The sequence below is a fragment of the Desmodus rotundus genome, chromosome 5 (assembly GCF_022682495.2).
Source record: "Desmodus rotundus isolate HL8 chromosome 5, HLdesRot8A.1, whole genome shotgun sequence".
NCBI lineage: Eukaryota > Metazoa > Chordata > Mammalia > Chiroptera > Phyllostomidae > Desmodus > Desmodus rotundus.
Genome location: NC_071391.1, coordinates 59,779,219 through 59,797,749, shown reverse-complemented (window position 1 = coordinate 59,797,749; position 18,531 = coordinate 59,779,219). Strand labels below are relative to the sequence as shown.

At 36.6% G+C, this 18,531-nt stretch overlaps 1 protein-coding gene and 1 pseudogene across 2 annotated transcripts in view; both read left to right on the top strand.

The window, feature by feature from the left end:
* GRM5 (glutamate metabotropic receptor 5) overlaps positions 1-18,531 on the top strand; it is a 440,621-nt gene that overhangs the window by 143,309 nt on the left and 278,781 nt on the right. The gene's annotated exons all lie outside the window — the stretch shown is intronic.
* LOC112316029 (transcription factor BTF3 pseudogene) lies at positions 15,646-16,137 on the top strand (annotated as a pseudogene).

Genomic DNA, 18,531 nt, shown 5'->3' with positions numbered 1-18,531 from the left:
TTATCCTATTTTCTGGATGAGATTGTGTAGAAATAGTACTATATCTTTCTTAAGTGTTTAGAATTCAGTAGAAAATGTTCTGAGCCTGGAGCTTTATTTGTTGGAAGAATTTTAAGTATGTTCTTAATATTTTTTTATTAAGATTCTCAGGGCAAAAGATTCTCAGTCCAATTGATCTTAGGCTGCTTTACTCAATACACATTCCATATAATCTATAACTTGCCTTTAAATTATGTTTTTAGCCCAATTACCTTCCTTCACTTGAAATGCCTTCCTTCTTGAACTTAAAGTCATACAAAATAGTATCCAAGTTTTAGTCTGCTGTCTTTTATATTTATCAAGCTGTTATTTTCATTTTTCAGTGAATAATTTTTTGCTACAATATAGACTCCTCAAAGTTATTCACTGTCTCAAACTTCTGTATTTGCTTCTCAATGTCCTGAGCCTCCCAATGTAAATGCTCAGTAAATATTTACTGTTTAATTTTTGATATTTTCAGCCTTCAGTTTATTGTCATTTAATGGAAATATTTAGGATTAAATACTGTAATAGCATCGTTTTCCTATAAAGATAGATCTGATTAGCTTCAAATATTTTACATCATCTATTTTGCTTTCATTAATATTCATAATATAATTAATATATAAAAATGTTGTGATCTCTCCTAAAAGATTACCCCATTTAAAATACAGATGTCTTGAAGGAGGAAATATTGAATTATTATGAATTTACCTTTTACAAGGCTCATTTCTGTAAAATGTAAGTTTAAAATTATCCCTGATTTCCATAATTTCTCTCATATTATAATTCTTGGGTGATTGAATTTATGTCATCATATTACATTTGTGCCCTGTTTTCTGTTATCTTGGCATGTTTTTGCCCTTGGATATTAATTTTATTTCTCATTATTCTTTGCATACATGATAATACAACATCTTCTAGAACATGTAGCTTTCATTAGTCTCAAGAGATTTCCAGAAATACCTTGACGATGCTAAATATTTATAATGCTAATTTCTGTCCTCTGATGCAGATTCCGGGCCACGGGATCTGTGTGCTGTGGCTGAGGTGAGACAAATTCACATGGAATACCAAGTCCTGTGGAGGAAAAGGGATGGCACAGCCACTGTCTCAAGAGGAGAGCGCCCTGACCCTTGCCTTGACAGACTTTTATTGCTTTTCTGGGCCCATTACATTGAGGATGATCCTCATTTACTATGCACAGGTTCGCTTTAGGCAGTTACAGAAAACAAAGGAGAGGGTGTTGCTAATTACATAAAAAGGAAGGATATTTACAAATGTAAAGGGAAAAGTGATTAAGCTGGTTACACTCATCCTTGGAAGGTTTAGCACAGATTTTAGGGAGTTACTTTAAAGATATGCAGTAACCATTTGCTGCCTCAATTCAGGGTGAGGGAGTTTTAGTAAAAAGCAAGTCTCAAAGCAGCCTAGGTACAATGCAGGCCTGATTCCCCACGGGAGAACCTATCCGTGGGTGTGGGTCCTGTGTGCCGGACCTCACTTTCCACTGGCCTTTCTGGGTGGAAGCCCACGCCATGCAGAACAGTCTCCTATAGTCCTCCTCATTTTTCTTCTAAGTGAAAATTTACGTATTCTTAATAGCAAGATGGATACTTGGATTTATAAGTTTCTGGGTGATATAATGGAAAAAGCACTTGATAAATTCCAGAAACTTGCTTCCTATTCCTAATACTTACTAGTTTTTGTTCTTCAGCAAGTTACTGAATTTTTCTGGGTTTCAGTTTCTTTGTATATGTATATATGTTGGGTATAACCATCTCTAACTCATTCTCTCATGGTTATTATGGAGTTATAATATAGTTAACTGCCAATAAAATGTCACTAAAGTCATTACATTAAATTATAGCCATTAATTTAACATCTGTTAATTCCTTTTCTGAAAGAGCATTTTATATTTCTCTGAAAAGTGAACATATTGCATGAATGAAAGCTTTTCTCTCATGCTAGTGCCTTTCTTGCTAATGTTGGTTAACCTGATTTAGATTGATCACCTCCTTCCTATCGTGTCCATATACTGAATTTGAGGTCTATAAACTCTCCCTGTACCTCCTATTCCTCATCTTACCTTTGTACTCGGAAGTATGATCTATATTCCACTACTAAATATAATGCCAATCATTCTTTTCTTATTAGCGCCCTTATGGTTCATTCTTTTTTCTTTATTTCTGCAGCCTGTGTCCTATTTCCAGCTCTTATCATCTCACAATTGGATTCCTTTAGTAGCTTTTCATTAGATCTCTCACTGTTCTTGATTCCAATCATCACAACAAATCACTTCCAGAAAAATATTTTTAAAATTCTATTTTCATTCTGTAACTTTCCTGCTTGAAACATAAAATGGTTTTATTGTTTATTGCATTAGGTTGACACTCTTCTCCTGGTCTTTAAACTTCTTTATATTTTAATGCTTTCTTAAATTGCTAACCCATGTGAACCCTGTGATTCAGAAAAATCTAATACCCAGAAACATAATTCGTATTCAATATACTCTCCCTCAACCCCATATAAGTTTTTAACCCATATCTGGAATTCTCTCTCATTAGCTAAAATATTTATTATTTGCACCCTGCCTCTGTAGCTTAATTAAAGTTCTGTCATCTGTATGGGCTAATTTCTTTCTCTATCTTACACTTGCTCCTTACTTTAATTAGAATAACAGTCAGGACACTAATTGTAAGTAATAGAATTTGAAATCAATCTAGGCTAAGCAAAAAAAGGGAGGATTTATTTATTTATATAATCATGAAAGTCAGGAACATAGTAGGAGAAACTAACAAATAAAAGTAGGGGCCCAATACCGACAAATCCATTTTTGCCACATTTAATTCCTCTCCTTTTTATGAGAGCATCATTCTCTCTCTTCATTTCTTCATGAGTCTAGAACCATGCTGCTGCCTACACTTGGCTCATATTTTTGTAAAAAAACAAAGAGATTTTGCAGAGAATAAAGAGATTCCCTATATTAGCTTGAGTTTGGAAAAAATCCAAGCAAAAGTTCTTATGACCAGTTTAGTAATAACACACCCATTTAGGCCAATTGCCAGGGCCAGTGGTCTGCAGATCTGTAAGTGTAAAGTAGATAATTTCCTGTTTTCATAGCTGGTGTACAGGCTTATGACTTAACACAGTCCTAATTGTAGGGTTATTTTGAAAACTGAATCACTTTTTGTTTTTTGCGAAGTTAGAAGTAGACAGGACTCCCATATCAGGGATTTCTCTCTACCAGAAGTGCCCCTTAGAGGAGAATCAAAGATGTCTTGAGGGACAGGGAGGAAATAAGCCACACTGGCAGCCTCCATATGCTTCAGAGAATAACGTGCTATTCCTGTGTGTTAGGTAATCCCAAACGGTTTATTACACTCTAGTATCCCAAAGGTATGATTAAAGGATTAGAGTGTGGAGAAAACAGCAGACATTAGTGCAACAGAGTGAAAAAAAACAACACTTTGGTATTATCCTGGGATTTCATCAGCAACAAAATGAGGACAAAAGAATTGGACCATGAGCAATTTTATTTAAACACTGGGTGAATCCAATCAAGATGCTTTAGCTCTTAGGTTCCCTGATGACAGAGGTTATGTCTGTTCTAATTTGCTTTGTGAGGTGTCTACATAGGCAACAGGGATAGGGATCATGTTTTTAAGAAATACTAAAATGTTTGTAGCCACATTACCGAACATGCAGGGCACCACCATATCTAACGAGCAGCTTTAGTTTTAAATTCCTCGGAAGAATGCTCAGTGATAGTGAAATTAGCAGGAGATATAAATTGGGAGCCGTGGTTGTTAGCTGAAGCATTGAAAATAGAGGCAACAACGTAGGGAGACTTTCTATTAAGAGGAGCTGGTCGCAGCTGGAGTCAGGGAAGGCGAATACCAGCATCTAAGAAAAAGAACTTATAGGAAAAAAAAAAACCTTATAAAACTGTGTATGATTAAGAATAGTAATGATTGTTGAGCTATTTTTATGTGCCAGATTTTGTTCTGAACATTTCACATGCAAAAGTCAAATTTAATCTTTATAACTGCTTTATGAGAATTTTATAGATGAGGAAACAAAGGCTTAGAGAGATAAGTAACTTCCCAAACACCAAAATTAGTGACAGAGCCAGGATTAGAACCCGAGTTTGATTAAAGTGAGATTTAAACTTAGTCTAACTTCAGAGCCATTTTCTTGAGGCCTATTTTGTGACTACCTATTAGGAAGAAAAATTTATGAGAGAGCTAAGATAGGGACTAATGTTTGTTGAGAATCTATTTTCTGCTAGACGTTGAACTGGTGGTTGTCCTACCGTTCCTGGTTTGATTTAGAAACGGAAGCTCAGAGACATTTAAATAGCTTGTCTAGACCCATATATTTAGAAAATTGCATATGCAAGAATTAAACTCAGTCTCTATATATTGCAAGACCCAATGTTGTTTCCAAATATCATGATGACCATGACAGTATATTATATTAATTCTTATCTTGCCCAAGGATTTGGGTACCTTTTGTGGCAGGAAGTTTTGGTCAGCTGCAGAGGAATATTTTAGTTTGCTAGGGCAGCCATAACAAAGAACCAGAAACTGGGTGCCTTAAGCAACAATTTATTTCCTCACAGTTCTGGAGGCTAGAAGTCTAAAATCAATGTATAGCAGAGTTGGCTGCTTCTTAGGGCCTTCCTCCTTGGCTTGCAAATAGTCACCTTCTCCCTGTGTCCTCCTTTGGTCTTCCCTTTGAGCATATCTGTGACCTAAACTCCTCGACTTATAAGGACACTATTCATATTTGATTTGGGACCCATATGACCTCATTTTACTTTAACTGACTCTTCAAATGTCCAATCTCCAAATACAGTAACATGTTAAGGTACTGGGGGTTAGAATTTCAATACGTGAATTTTGGGGGTACACCATTTAGCTCATAACAAGGGCAAACAGTGCCCTGGGAAAGTGACAAAAACTGAACAGCTCAGGCAGGCTATGATGTGCACTGCCAGCACCCTCAAGTCACCATCCTGTCTTACCTGGAATACTGCGTCAACCTCCTAACTGAGCTCCTTGCTTTTTCTCTTATCTAATCTCACAGGAAATGATAATTTGTCAGTGCTGCTCCTTAAAAGACCACACAGCACAATTCCAAAAATCACCATTTAAATTGTAGTCCATGTGAATGCCAGTCTCCTCCAAGTTACATTACAGACGGCACTGCATATCCTCCGGTCTTTGTTTCCTTTATTAATTCTAACCTTTTGCAGTTACGATACTATTTTTCTCGCTGGACCACAGCTCCACTCTCTTGTCTCATTATTGCTAGTGTATTCTTTCTTAAGTGCAGTTCAGAGAATGTCATCTGCCCTCTGAAACCCCTTGTATTGTGCCTCTTTATCCAGTCAGAGCCTCCCCATTGTGACGCTAGCCTACTTCTGCTCCTCCCTTATTGTTGTCCCTGCAGTGGGAAGACTGGATCTTCACCACACATGTACCCCCCTCAACCTGCCTGTGCTTATTCCATTGGCTCCATCTGGAATGCCATCGACTTATTGCCAAAATCCCCTCCTCCTGCAAGACCCAACTTAAATTCCACTTCATGAACAGACACTTTCCTGACATAGCTAATCACAAGTGATATAGTTGCTTTTTCTCCACCATTAAACTTTCACCTTTACTATATTGGATCTTTTTACAAAGGGAGTCTTTATTGCAGCCGCTGTAACCTCAGTGGCCCTTTCAAAATCTTGGAGTAACTGAAAACATGACAGAGACCATTGGCCAGCAAACCTTAGGAGATTTTGCTGGAATGGTCCAGCGTTGCACTGACAGCAGCTCATGAAGGTATGCACAAGAGAATTGTTGCGTTCCATAGCCCATTGTTGAGCAGAGCCTGTACTAAAAATTCAATTATGTAAATTTATAATTTAATACATTATTTTTAAAAGTAAAATATCAGCAAATTCTAGTTAAAAATAAGTTATTACTAATTATTTTACCAGTTTTAAAAGATTTTATTTATTTATTTTTAGAGAGAGGGTAAGGGAAGGAAAAGAGAGGGAGAGAAACATCAATGTGTAGTTGCCTCTGGTGTGCCCCCCCTCCCCACTGGGGACATGGCCCATAACCCAGGCATATACCCTGACTGGGAATCAAACCAGAGACCCTTTTGTTCACAGGCTGGCACTCAATCCACTAAGCCACACCAGCCAGGACACATTTACTATTTTTTCACTCTTTAGAATACTTACAGCTATATGGTCAATATAGCATATATTGGTGTATTACTATGCATCTTCTGATGCCATGTTTAATAATCTCACATTGGTAGCTTAAAATTTCTTGTGGTGGGAATATTTACACCAAGGAAATTAGTGCACTAAAAATCAGGGCTTGATTTTTGTTGCCTAGATTTAAGAAAGTGAAAGTGATGTAGAACATTATAAAAGTTCAGATTAGACTTAAAAGTATGTCATGTTTATAGCCATTATATTGTGAATAGCACAATATATAAAGAAACACACTTCTAGTATTTGAAACTATTTTCTGATTCAGAAAAGTCACTTGTGTCATTGATTGGTGAGCGAAGTTCTGATATATACCTTATTTGTTTTCACTTTCATCAAATATCTTAACATATATAAAAATTTCAGTCAATATTCTGTTGGAAATATACTGATTAGTCAATTGTAATCATACATTGGCTGTGGATACAAGATTTTGGCATTTTGTGAGAGTTAACGAGTTATATGAAATTTATAATAAAGAAGATTGTGTATTTTGTTATTTCTGAATTAAGTGCTACATTTATTTTATAAGTAAAATTTGTACCACACACACAGCACACACACGTCTTCCTCAAGAAAGGTAGTTGTTAAACATTTACCACCAGATGCACCCCCATATCATGGGTGTCAAGTGAACTCCTTGTCAAAATCTAAGAAACAGACACATTTGCAAATCGTTAAAATCACGTCGGTCTTTTACCTCTCCTATATCAGATATCACTTAAGATACCACATTAAATCTCCTTGGCTTCATCTGTGTCCAGGCCTCTTGTCTTTGTTTCACACCCAGCCAGTAAGGCCAGACTTGAAGTCATCACACATGAGTGCCTGGCCGCATGTCAGCTCTACACACCTGGCTTCTACTTAGGACCTCTTTGCTGTGGTCATGTAGACTGTGTGGAGCCAATTCGTAATAACAAAGAACAGATAAAATAGTACCTCGTGGAGGTCATCTTTGACCATTAGCAAGGAGAGACTGTGGACATTTTTCCTCCTTTCCCTTTCAATACAGCCTTGAGAAGCAGTCTTTATATGGCCTCTTGGTAGATCATCCCATGAAATCAGCCATCAAATAGCCTCAGTAATCCATTCTTGTGTTGGCTTTTTCTTTCTCTGTCTCAATCTTGGTTTCCCTCAGCCCTGTGTTATGGAGGACTAAGGCTAACACACTTCTTATAATCATGTGGGGGCAAGTGGACAAATGTTTGATAACATCTACTTCATGTGATTAAACTAGTTTTTGGAAAAAGGGCATAGCTAAGTTATTTACCATGTCGAATACAAAAATTAAAATTATGCAGTAATAACTAAAGGGGGAAACAAATAACAAAAGCATGTATTATATAAGTGTTGTCATCTGATGTGTCCAATTATAAGTAATCTCTTCTTATTTTGAACTCTACCACCTACAACCAACTCAGTACTTTGTACCTCTATCGTGGTGTGTGTGTGTATGTATATATTTATACATATAAATGTATGTATGTCATATATCTAGATGACTATATATTCACATGTAAGCATGTCTATCATATATGTGTATGTACAGGTCTGTCCATAAAGTATCCAGCCACACAAAATGAAAAATAGAGATATTTATTGAAAAGGCTGGAAGATACAAAAAACACTGTACATAGGACAATGACACCTTAGTCCCTTTCAAAGCAGGCTTGGGACCTCGCACAGTTCTCCCAATTGCCATCAGCTGCCCTGTCATATTTTTCTGAATCTCATCAATAGTCTGAAATCTCTTATCTTTCAAAGGTGATTTGATTTTGGGGAAAAGCTAGAGCTACAAGTTGCCAGATCTGGGCTCTAGTGGGGCTAAGTCACCTGTGTGATTTGATGTTTTGCCAAAAAGCTCTGCACGAGATGTGATGCATGAGCGGGCTCATTGTCAGTGATAAAGCTACCAATCACCAGTTGCCCATAGCTGTGACTTTCTGAATCATCTGAATAGTTTCTGGGGAAGAATGTTCAAGCTTAATGCAAAATTGATGCAGTTTCATTGCTCTACTCAGTCATTTTGAATGCGACAACCACACAGTACACATGTTCACTCAATAGCATCTACCACCCCCACTGATTAGTACAGTGAAGTCATCATTGTTCATGCATTCACATTCCAGTCCACTTTCCTTGGCTGCCAGGTTACATCAATGTCATGCAAACCATTCTGATTATATTAACAACAGTTGGACTTTTTCTGGACTGAATATATATATAATCCTTCATCAGTCCCCCATGTGCTTATCAATATATTAAGTAACAGATATTTATTTATGTAACTGGCCCTCCTTCAACCTTATATAATATATAGTTTTTTAATTTTTATTCATTTCTATAAATGCTTAGATATTGAATGGGATGGAACCTATCCTCTTAAGAGTATTAAATCTGGGATCTATGGACACTACCCAATATTAAAAGAAACTAGTAAACTGGGTCAGCCTTCCTGCACCAACACCCATCTTTTCCCCAGATTAAGCAAGAGTTTTAGTGGCTTCTCTAAGTATATCAAAACCTGAAATAAACATAGTAATGCTTGAAATTGGATTTCTTTCTAGAGGAAAAGTAAAATCACAACTTATGTGGTTTTAGTCCAGAAGGTTTTGCCCTTGCTTTACAACAGATTCTCCTGGCGATTTTTTAGTATTTAAAATAAAAAAAAGAAAGAAAAAACTTGGTAAATCTGATTTACAAGGAAATGTACATTTCTTCCTATAGGTTCCCAATTATTATCAGCAAACAATTTATTTCTTTAGAAATATATTAGTGATTTTTGTTCTCCCTTGGTTTGATATATATGGAGAAAATGCATTTCTTGTGTCTGGTGGAAAGTTACAGCAGTTGTTGGCATCCTTTTACAAATAGAAATGAGCGCATTAAGGAAAAAGAACTCTCAAAAGGGTGGATATCTCAAAAGGCCAAATAATATTTGATATACTGTCTGGGGAGTACTGGTAGAACAGATGACTGAATAAAGATTAGTTACATAAATTTCAATTTTCCCACTTCAGTGAAGACTATTTTCCATATGTTACCAGAGACATGTTACCAGATTCCTTTTCAATAATTCTTCATTGAGTACAATTTCTAACTCTTGATACATACTTAAATATATACAAAGCAAACCAAACTTATAAATTATCCACAAGGCTAAGAATATATATTGAGAAATAGAAGATGTAATTCAGAGCAAGCATGTATAAGCATGTATGGAGAAAATGGCTAAAATTCTTTTCATAATGATTACAATATAACAAATCAATGTAGAAGGCAGATCTAAAATCCCACTCTCTAAGGACCTTAGAGCAATCATTTTGTAGATAAGGAGACAAGTTCACAAGAAAAGCTACATGGTTTCTCAAGACCATGCAGATGATAAGTTACCAAGATTTCAAGCACTATCGTTGTTCCATCTAAGGCACAGGATGCTAAGCTCTGCTGCCCTTCACCATACACCCCGTCTTAGTTTAGCCCAGTCCTTTTGGACCACAGTGAACACAGAGTAGCTTCAACACCACAGCTGCTTTGCACAGCTGTTCACAGTGGATGCTTAATAACAATTCATTAAAGAAAAGTTGAAGAACCTTGAGGGCACTATGCTAAGTAAAGGAAGTCAAGCAGAGAAACATAAACACTGCATGATTTTTCTTATATGTGGAATCTAAAATAGCCGAACTCATAGAAACAAAGAGGAAAGTGGTGGTTGCCAGGAGCTGCAGGTGGAACAGTACGTGGTGGAGGAAATAGGGAGGTGTTGGTCAAAGGGTGCAAACGTTTAGGATGAATAATTCTGAGCATCTAACATGAGACATAAAGGCTGTAGTTAACAATAGTGTATTGTACTTGACAGTTGCTAAAGAGAGCGTATATTAAGTATACTTACCAAAAAAAAAGGTAACTGTGAAGTTATGAATATGTTAACTACCCATATTATGGTAACCATTTTACAATATGTATTTATATCAAGTCATCACATTCACACATGAAATTTCCACAGTGTTATATGTCATTTATATCTCAACAATCTTGGGGGGAAAGTTAGTACTTATTTTTTTTCAAATGCATTTATTCAACAAGTATTTAGGCACCCTAGGCTCGGGGAGGGGAGGGGGCGAAGGGAATTAAAATGTAATGCCTTTTGCTCATTAGCTCACAGTCTCTTAAGGAGTCATAAAAACAAATAATTACACTAAAACATGAAAAAAACCTGCGACGTTGGAGTGGGTGGGCAGTGAGAGCACGGTAGTAATTCATGCTCTCTAATAAAGATACACTGCTAGCCAGATGTGTAATGTTAAAAAAAGGTAAAAACACAAGTGAAATTAATTTTAAAAGTACATTTTTATTTAATTCAGTGCATCCAAAATTTTATCATTTCAACATGCAATCAGTTATAAAGTATTAATGGGATATTTTACATTTTTTTCATACTGAGTCTTTCTTTTATGCCAACAAAATATCTCAATTTGCGTTAACCACATATCAAGTAGCCACATACATGCTCAGTAACCACATGGGGCCAGTGGCTCCCACACTGGACAGCACAGGCCTAAGCCACAGACAACAGTCGCCCAGGCTGTACATAATTCTGCAACACAGCATGTTTGGCTCACTCCTCAATGAAGCTCAGAGTTTGGAAACAACAATAGCACAGCCACTGCACTACACTTCAGTTCCTTCTACTAATTTCTCAGTTCTAAAGTAAATGATGGTCCAGACAGATATTTCCAAACCACATCCTGCCGTTCACGACTGTGGGAGGCACTGCGTCCTCCCAGACGGAATCTAGCAACCCAGAGCCTAGACAGTGCCCGTCCAAGCCGGACAAGGTGGTGGCGGGCCAAGGAGCCGCTGTCAAAGAAGTTAATTCTTTTCAGAAAAGGCTGCCAAGCTTGAACAGATTTGGCTGTGCCGCAGAGAATTTTGTGCCTTCAGCTGGTGATGGGAGAATTTCTGGGTTGTCATTAGACCCAGTTAGAATAGAGGATCAGAGGTGACTAGCAAGCTAAAACAGAGGCACATGAATAACTCACCAACCCCCCCGGGCCCACTGGCACGCAGTTCCATATAGAGGTTTATTCTTTCTATGGAAATGGAATCACTCTTAATGAGACATGCACGGCAGGCTTCAGCTGTGAGGTTGACAGCTTATAAAGAAAGTAGAAGGAAGTTGAATTCTGAAGGGTTAGAGCAGGAATCTGGGTCAAAGCTTCTGTCTCAACTTTTTTATTTTACTCTAGGAAGAATAGCCAGAAAATGAAACAAGTCAGAACTGCATTATTTTTGAGAAGATCAATATAAAGTGAATTTTTTTTAAACTTTGCAAATCTCAATTTAAGTTATATTAGCAGGTAATAATTGAAATACTGCAAAAATTTTAATGCCAAAATTAATTTTCCCCTTTTGTTTGTCCCTCTGAAGTCCTCTCTCCCCAACAAAGATTTAGTTAAGTAACTAATATCATAACATAGCATGTCCAGTTCCAAAACCACCTGCTAATTTTATAGGCCTTCGTCTGTAGAAAAGCTGTAATTAGGCATTGTAGGTTTTGTAGGAAGGCTTTGATATTTAAACACCAATTCCTGTCAGTGATGTGGATTGGATCATTTAGTACTAAATCATATATGTCTATAATATTTCTAGTAATTAGACAAAAAGTTATTTGTTAAATAATGTATGTTTGCTGAGATGAATTCAATTCAGTAGTATCTGGAATTGGTTTCAAATGAAACATTTAGCGGTGGGTAAGGGCCTTTGAAAGAACCATAGAACTATTGAGCAATTCTCAGTGCTTGAGGGGAAATAATATACCATAGGAAAAGAGCACAGGCTTTGAAATTTGACAGATAAAGGTTGAAATTCCAGTTTTTCCACAAACCAGCTATTCGTTATTTGACAAATTATCTCAGAATAAGCACTTTATTATAAGTGTGAGGAATAATAGCTACCTCATAGGAAAAGGTGGCTTAAATAATAATAACAATTATTATTATTTGAAATGACTAGTGCAGTAATTTGTACATATTATTAACCTTTAACCAATTAATTTCACACAATCTAGAAAAATGTTAATAGTGATGATGATGATGATGATGGTCATACAGCCTGCTCTTTTATGGCTTCTACTATGATGCCAAAATCAGTGAATTTCTTTTACTATTCATCTTACTTTAGTATTCATACAATTAATTGTACAAAGAAAATAGAAGCCCTTTGTTATCTCAGTTTCCATAAGAATGCATTCTCTTGATTTCTCTTATTTTTTTACATTTTTGTTTTTATTGATTTTAGAGAGACAAACATCAATTTATTGTTCCTCTTATCTATACATTCATTGGGTGATTCTTATTTTTTATGTCTATTTTTTTTATTGTTGTTCAAGTACAGTGTTCTGGCTTTTCATTGGATGATTCTTGTATGTGCCCTGAGTGGGGATCAAATCTGCAAGGTTGGTGTATAGGGATGATGTTCTAACCAACTGAGTAGAAAGCTAGGTCTTTGATTTCTCTCCTTTTTCATTGTTTTCGTGAGCTTTAACTTCTCAAATTATGCATAAATATTTGAGTTATTTAGGGTATAATCAGAACTCTCTTACCTTCACATCCTACACTTTGTCTATTACTGTTCCTGCCCATATGTCGATGACTCCCAAACAGTTCCAACTCAGACTTCGAGTCCCTGAGCCAGATTGTCCTTATTCAGTTTCTATCATGAGATTTCAAATTGGCCATTTCACAGAAATTTGAAAATAAATTCTAAATTTTTTTTTCTACATTAGGTTCTATTTCAGTTTTCTCTCTCTTGGCCAGTTCAACCCATTACAAGAACTAAAGTTACTCTAGGGAGTAAATGCTACAACTTCATTCCAAGGCCCAGAAACCTACAGAACAGGACCCAAACTAAACTCTGACTTGTTGCGTAAATACTTCACATGCATTCCAGTTATAACTGTCATGTACACTTCTTTCATTGATTCCATTTCCTGTCCTCTGTCATGTATGCCTTAGTGTGTTCAACTTGTACCTTTTCCCTTGAGGTCAAACTTCTTTTTCTAGTTTCATTCCTGGCAGCCAGAAGAAAAATTTACCAACTTAGTATACCATTCATTAAACCATTTGACATATACTTTTTCTGACAATATCCTGTGGCCATGGTTAGTATTCCCATCAATAATATTTTATGCATATAGTTCAAAATCTGAGTTACTAAGTTATGTTATACTAGCATTTTTTTCTGAATTCACTATTGAAGTATTGCTCAAATTTTGCTTGCATAACCCATGCCTAAGGTAGTGCCTAAAATAAATTTGCTAAATGAGATGCTCCTAGTAGTTCCAGTATTCAGACAACCTGGGTGAGATCCAATAATGGCCTGCCATTATATTGAATGTTGTGCTATATGGTTCATGTCATAGAAAGACTCCAGGGTAGGATTTGAAATAATTGGACAAACCTTGGAAATCTATTTGTTAGCAAAGGTTTCTTAGCAAAGGCACTTATAATTACTCATGGAACCTTTATGAGGGTACATGATTGATGATGATAACATTTAACAACAATCTTTTAGCTTTAAATTTTTTATTAATGATATCTCCAGCATCTAAAACACCTAAACGTCAAGTTCGATGGCCTTATTTAGGAATATTCCTTGGGTCACTTCCTTTTTTCTTTCCAATCAACAAAAATTTTTATATACATTGTTTCTGTTGTGAGGATAGAAATCTCTTCCTTAAAGAACGTTATTGTCTAGTAGCAGGAGATAAACATAAACAGATGAGGGCTACAGAGTTTGAAGTTGCTATAATCATTGTACATGGGTATAATGGGGAAAATGCATGTATTTTAAAAAGGGAGGAACAGAACATCCTTATAAAAGAGATATTAATAAAAATGAGAACAGGTGTCATTGCTCTGGCTTTTCTCACTCTGGCCGTTTTAGTTAACCACACTGGTTTAACTAAAACACAGCCCACTCAATATGGGCAGGTTTGGCTAAGATCTCCTCATGCACAGTTATGGTCCCTGAAAGGATAGGAAGTGGTGAGTGGGCACTGGTTTATTGATCCTGCCCACGCATATTTTGGGGGGTGGTATCATGCCAGGCAGTAACTCCCATGAGAAATGACAGCATTTTCCTTCACTAGTAGCCATTAATAAAATACATTGTTTATAATAGCAAAAGGATATTAGTAGTAAAAGCCACTTGGAATGTATTTTTAAATTACTGTTGATATTGAGAATTTTCATTTCCTTTTTGACAAAAGAGAATTTGGTCCAACTAAAAGGATAGAAGTTCTAATATGGAAGCCCAAGTTTAATACTTTTTTAAAAAGTGAATTAATAATTCCTAAAGTGAATACTTTCTGAAGGAAAAGTTTCAATCTACTACTATATTTGAACAAATAAATTTACCTAAAATTTTATTCTTTCCTATCGTTCTGTACCACTCTTTCTGTTCAAGAAATCCCTGATTACCTACTCTGTGATGATAAATGTAGTTGAACGAGTATATTTACTACCCTCAAGGGGTTTACAGTTTGGAAAGTAGAATATATGAATCTATTCAAAATATAATAAATAAATACACATAGGATGGAGCATAAATATGTATACATAATATAAAAATACAGAATATATACTTTAAATTAACTCTAATACAGCATAATAGTTAACACCATAACTTGTCATCTGAGTCAGGGAAATCTTAGAAATCCCATGATGAAACAAATTATGTAAAGTGGGTTATGTTTTCCTAAAGAAGATATGTTAATATTGTGGATAGTATTTTTAACCAAGTTCTCAATATCAAATAAATCACCTGTATGATTAACCTTGTCACAAAGGTAAATGAACTACAATTATAAACATACTAGCAATTATAAGTAACATAAATTATACTCTTCAATATTATAAAATAGATCAGTAGGCTAAAATAGGTAACTATCTAGAGTCCACCATGTACGTAGTATTTTACCGATACTTGATAAGTTAATATCTATGAAATGAGTAACCAGGTTACACCATCCCTGTAGGGAGATCCTTGAAAAGCATGGTGGAGCAGGTCAGTTTAGTTCCACAACTATTTTCTGGGTGCACTGCGGAAATATGGTCTACATTCAAGTAAGTTTTCAGTCTGGACTTTTGAGTTGGACCAGATGGAGAAATGGGGGAAGGGTATTCCAGGTGGAAAGAATATCATGAATAAAAGTAATGGTGGGAATATGTGGGGTATCTAAGGTACATATGGAAGAGCCTAGTAAGAAATAAGAACTGCCCTCCAGGTCCCAGACCCCCTGAGTGCCAACCCTAGACCCCTGCACTGCCCCATGTTCCCTCCAACAAGATAAAGAAAGTATCATGAACCGAGGGAAACTCACCAAACTGCAGGCACACGTGCACAGTGGTGGGAAAGGAAATGCTTGTAGAAAGAAGAAGGTGGTTCACAGAACAGCTACAGCATGTGATAAAAAACTTCAGTTCTCGTTACAGAAGTTAAGGGTAAGAAATATCTCTGGTATTGAAGATGTAAATATGTTCACAAACCAAGGGATGGTGATCCACTTTATCAGCCTTAAAGTTCAGGCATCTCTGGCAGCAAACACTTCCACTATTATAGGCCATGCTGAGACACAGTAGCTGAGAGATATACTACCCAGCATTTTAAATCAGCTTGGTGCAGACAGTCCGACTAAATTAAGGAGACTGGCTGAAGCTCTGACCAAACAATCTGTGGATGGAAAAGCACCCCTTGCTATAGGAGAGGATGATGATGATGAAGTTCCAGATCGTGTGGAGAATTTTGATGAGGTTTCCAAGAATGAAGCAAATTGAATTGAGTCAACTTCTGAAGATAAACTTGAAAAAGTTACTGGAAGCTACTATTTTATATTATGACTGCTTTTTAAAATTTTGCTTATGGATCTACTAAAATCTAGATCTCTAATATTTTTAAGCCCTAGCCTCTTGGACACTGTAGCTCTTTTCAGTTTTGGCTAATACACAAATCATTCTTTGCAGCTAATAAAGCTGAAGAAGGGACTAAAGTTTAATATAATGGTTAGTAAAGTTCATTGCCTAGTTAAAAAAAGGAATAAGACCCCCCAATAATGGTAGGTAAGGTGTGAAAACATGAAAGCTAGGAGGTGGTAAGAGGTTATGTTACCATGTCAGCTCCTATGCAAGGAATAACGAGGGTCTGATTATGGTGGGAGAAGGGGAAGTACAACGGAAAACCGGAAACTCGTGTCAGAGAAAAGAAAATTATTTGTATGGTTTTTCTTTTTAGTATTCTGTTAATTTTTATTCTTGTCATCATTTTCCCCAACACATAAGATTTATAAATTTGAACCATATTTCCAATGGATATTTTGCCAGAAAAAAATATCTCACTTACTAGATATATTCTATTTATGTTACCATTCTTTCTTACCGTTATCTGCAAGTCTGTTTCAGCCACAGAAGCAGAGCAGTTCATGATAGTGAATTGGTACCACCAGAAACAGCAGTTGTCTGTGGTGATACAGTACACGCTAAAGAATTGTTTAGTGTCTTTAAACATTAAAGGTCAAATAAATCATCTCTCTTAGGTCAGAAGAGAGATTTAAAGTTATTCTTTAGCAAGTCTCACTTTCAATGTGTACTTTTAATCTCAGGTAGAGGCAGATACTTCCAGATCCCAGCTGACACAATACAGGTCAATTAGTTCCAGTGACAGCAGCTACCTTTAAATAATATTTGAGGTTGAGATATTAGAATCTTTCTATCCAGGGGAACACTGAAGTCCTCAGGAGGAAATTCAGATGCATTAACTATTGCACAACACTGTTCTTTAAGTTTTAAGTGAAATACTATGTAATCATCATTTGAGTGATACATTCTAGACATAAATGCTGAAATTTTGATTGTAGGACAGATAATCAATTTGACAATTATTTCATCTGGAAAATCCCCAGTAGGTATTGATTACTTTATACTGATCATTCATTCATTTATTTTTTTTTTAGGTTTACAATTAAGGTTTTTTTTTATTGTTGTTCAGTTACAGTTGTCCCACCTTTCCCCCCATTGCTCTCCCCTGCCTCCATCCCTGCTCCCACAGTTAATCCCCACCACATTGTCCGTGCCCCTGAGTCCTCTATTCATGTTCCTTGACTTGCACCTTCACCTTCTTTCCCTTGCTATTCCCTTCCCCCCTCTGCTCTAGTTACTGTCAGTTTGTTCTTTATTTCCATGTCTTTGGTTCTATTTTGCTTGTTTGTTTTGCTGATTAGGTTTGACTTATAGATGAGATCATATGGTGTTTGTCTTTCACCACCTGGCTTATTTTACTTAGCATAATGCTCTCCAGTTCCATCCATGCCATCACAAAGCATAGGAGCTCCTTCTTTCTTTTCTGCTGCGTAGTATCCCATTGTGTAAATGAACCACCAATATTTGATCCATTCATTTACTGACGGGCACTTAGGCTGTTGCCAGCACTTGACAAATGTAAATAACGCTGCTATGAACATTGGGGCGCCTAGGTTCTTTGGATTGGTGATTCAGGATTCTTAGGGTATAATCCTAGCAGTGGAATTGCTGGGTCAGAAGGCAGTTCCATTTCTAGTTTTTTGAGGACATTCCATACTGTTTTCTACAGTGGCTGCACCAGTCTGCATTCCCATCAACATTGTTCCTTTTTTTCCACAACCTCACCAGCACTTGTTGTTAGTTGATTTGTTAATGATGGCCATTCTGACCAGTGTGAAGTGCTGATGCAGACACCGAGACAAGACAAATTCAGATGGACTACCAAGTCCTGTGGAGGAAAAGGGACAGCATGGCTGCTCTCTCAAGAGGAAGGCATCTTGGGGCCACTCGGCCACTCTCAAGAGAAGAACGCCCTGACCCTCGCCTTGACAGGCTTTTATTGCTTTTCTGGGCACATTACATTGAGGATGGTCCTCATCTACTATGCACAGGTTCACTTTAGGTGGTTACTTTTTACAGAAAACAAAGGAGAGGATGTTGCTAATTACATAAAAAAAAGGAAGGATATTTACAAATGTAAAGGGAAAAGTGGTTGAACTGGTTACACTCATCTTGGAAGGTTTAGCATAGATTTTAGGAAGTTACTTTAAACATATGCAGTAACCATTTGCTGCCTCAATTCAGGGTGAGGGAGTTTTAGTAAAAAGCAAGTCTCAAAGCGGCCTAGGTTCAATGCAGGTCTGATTCCCCACAGGA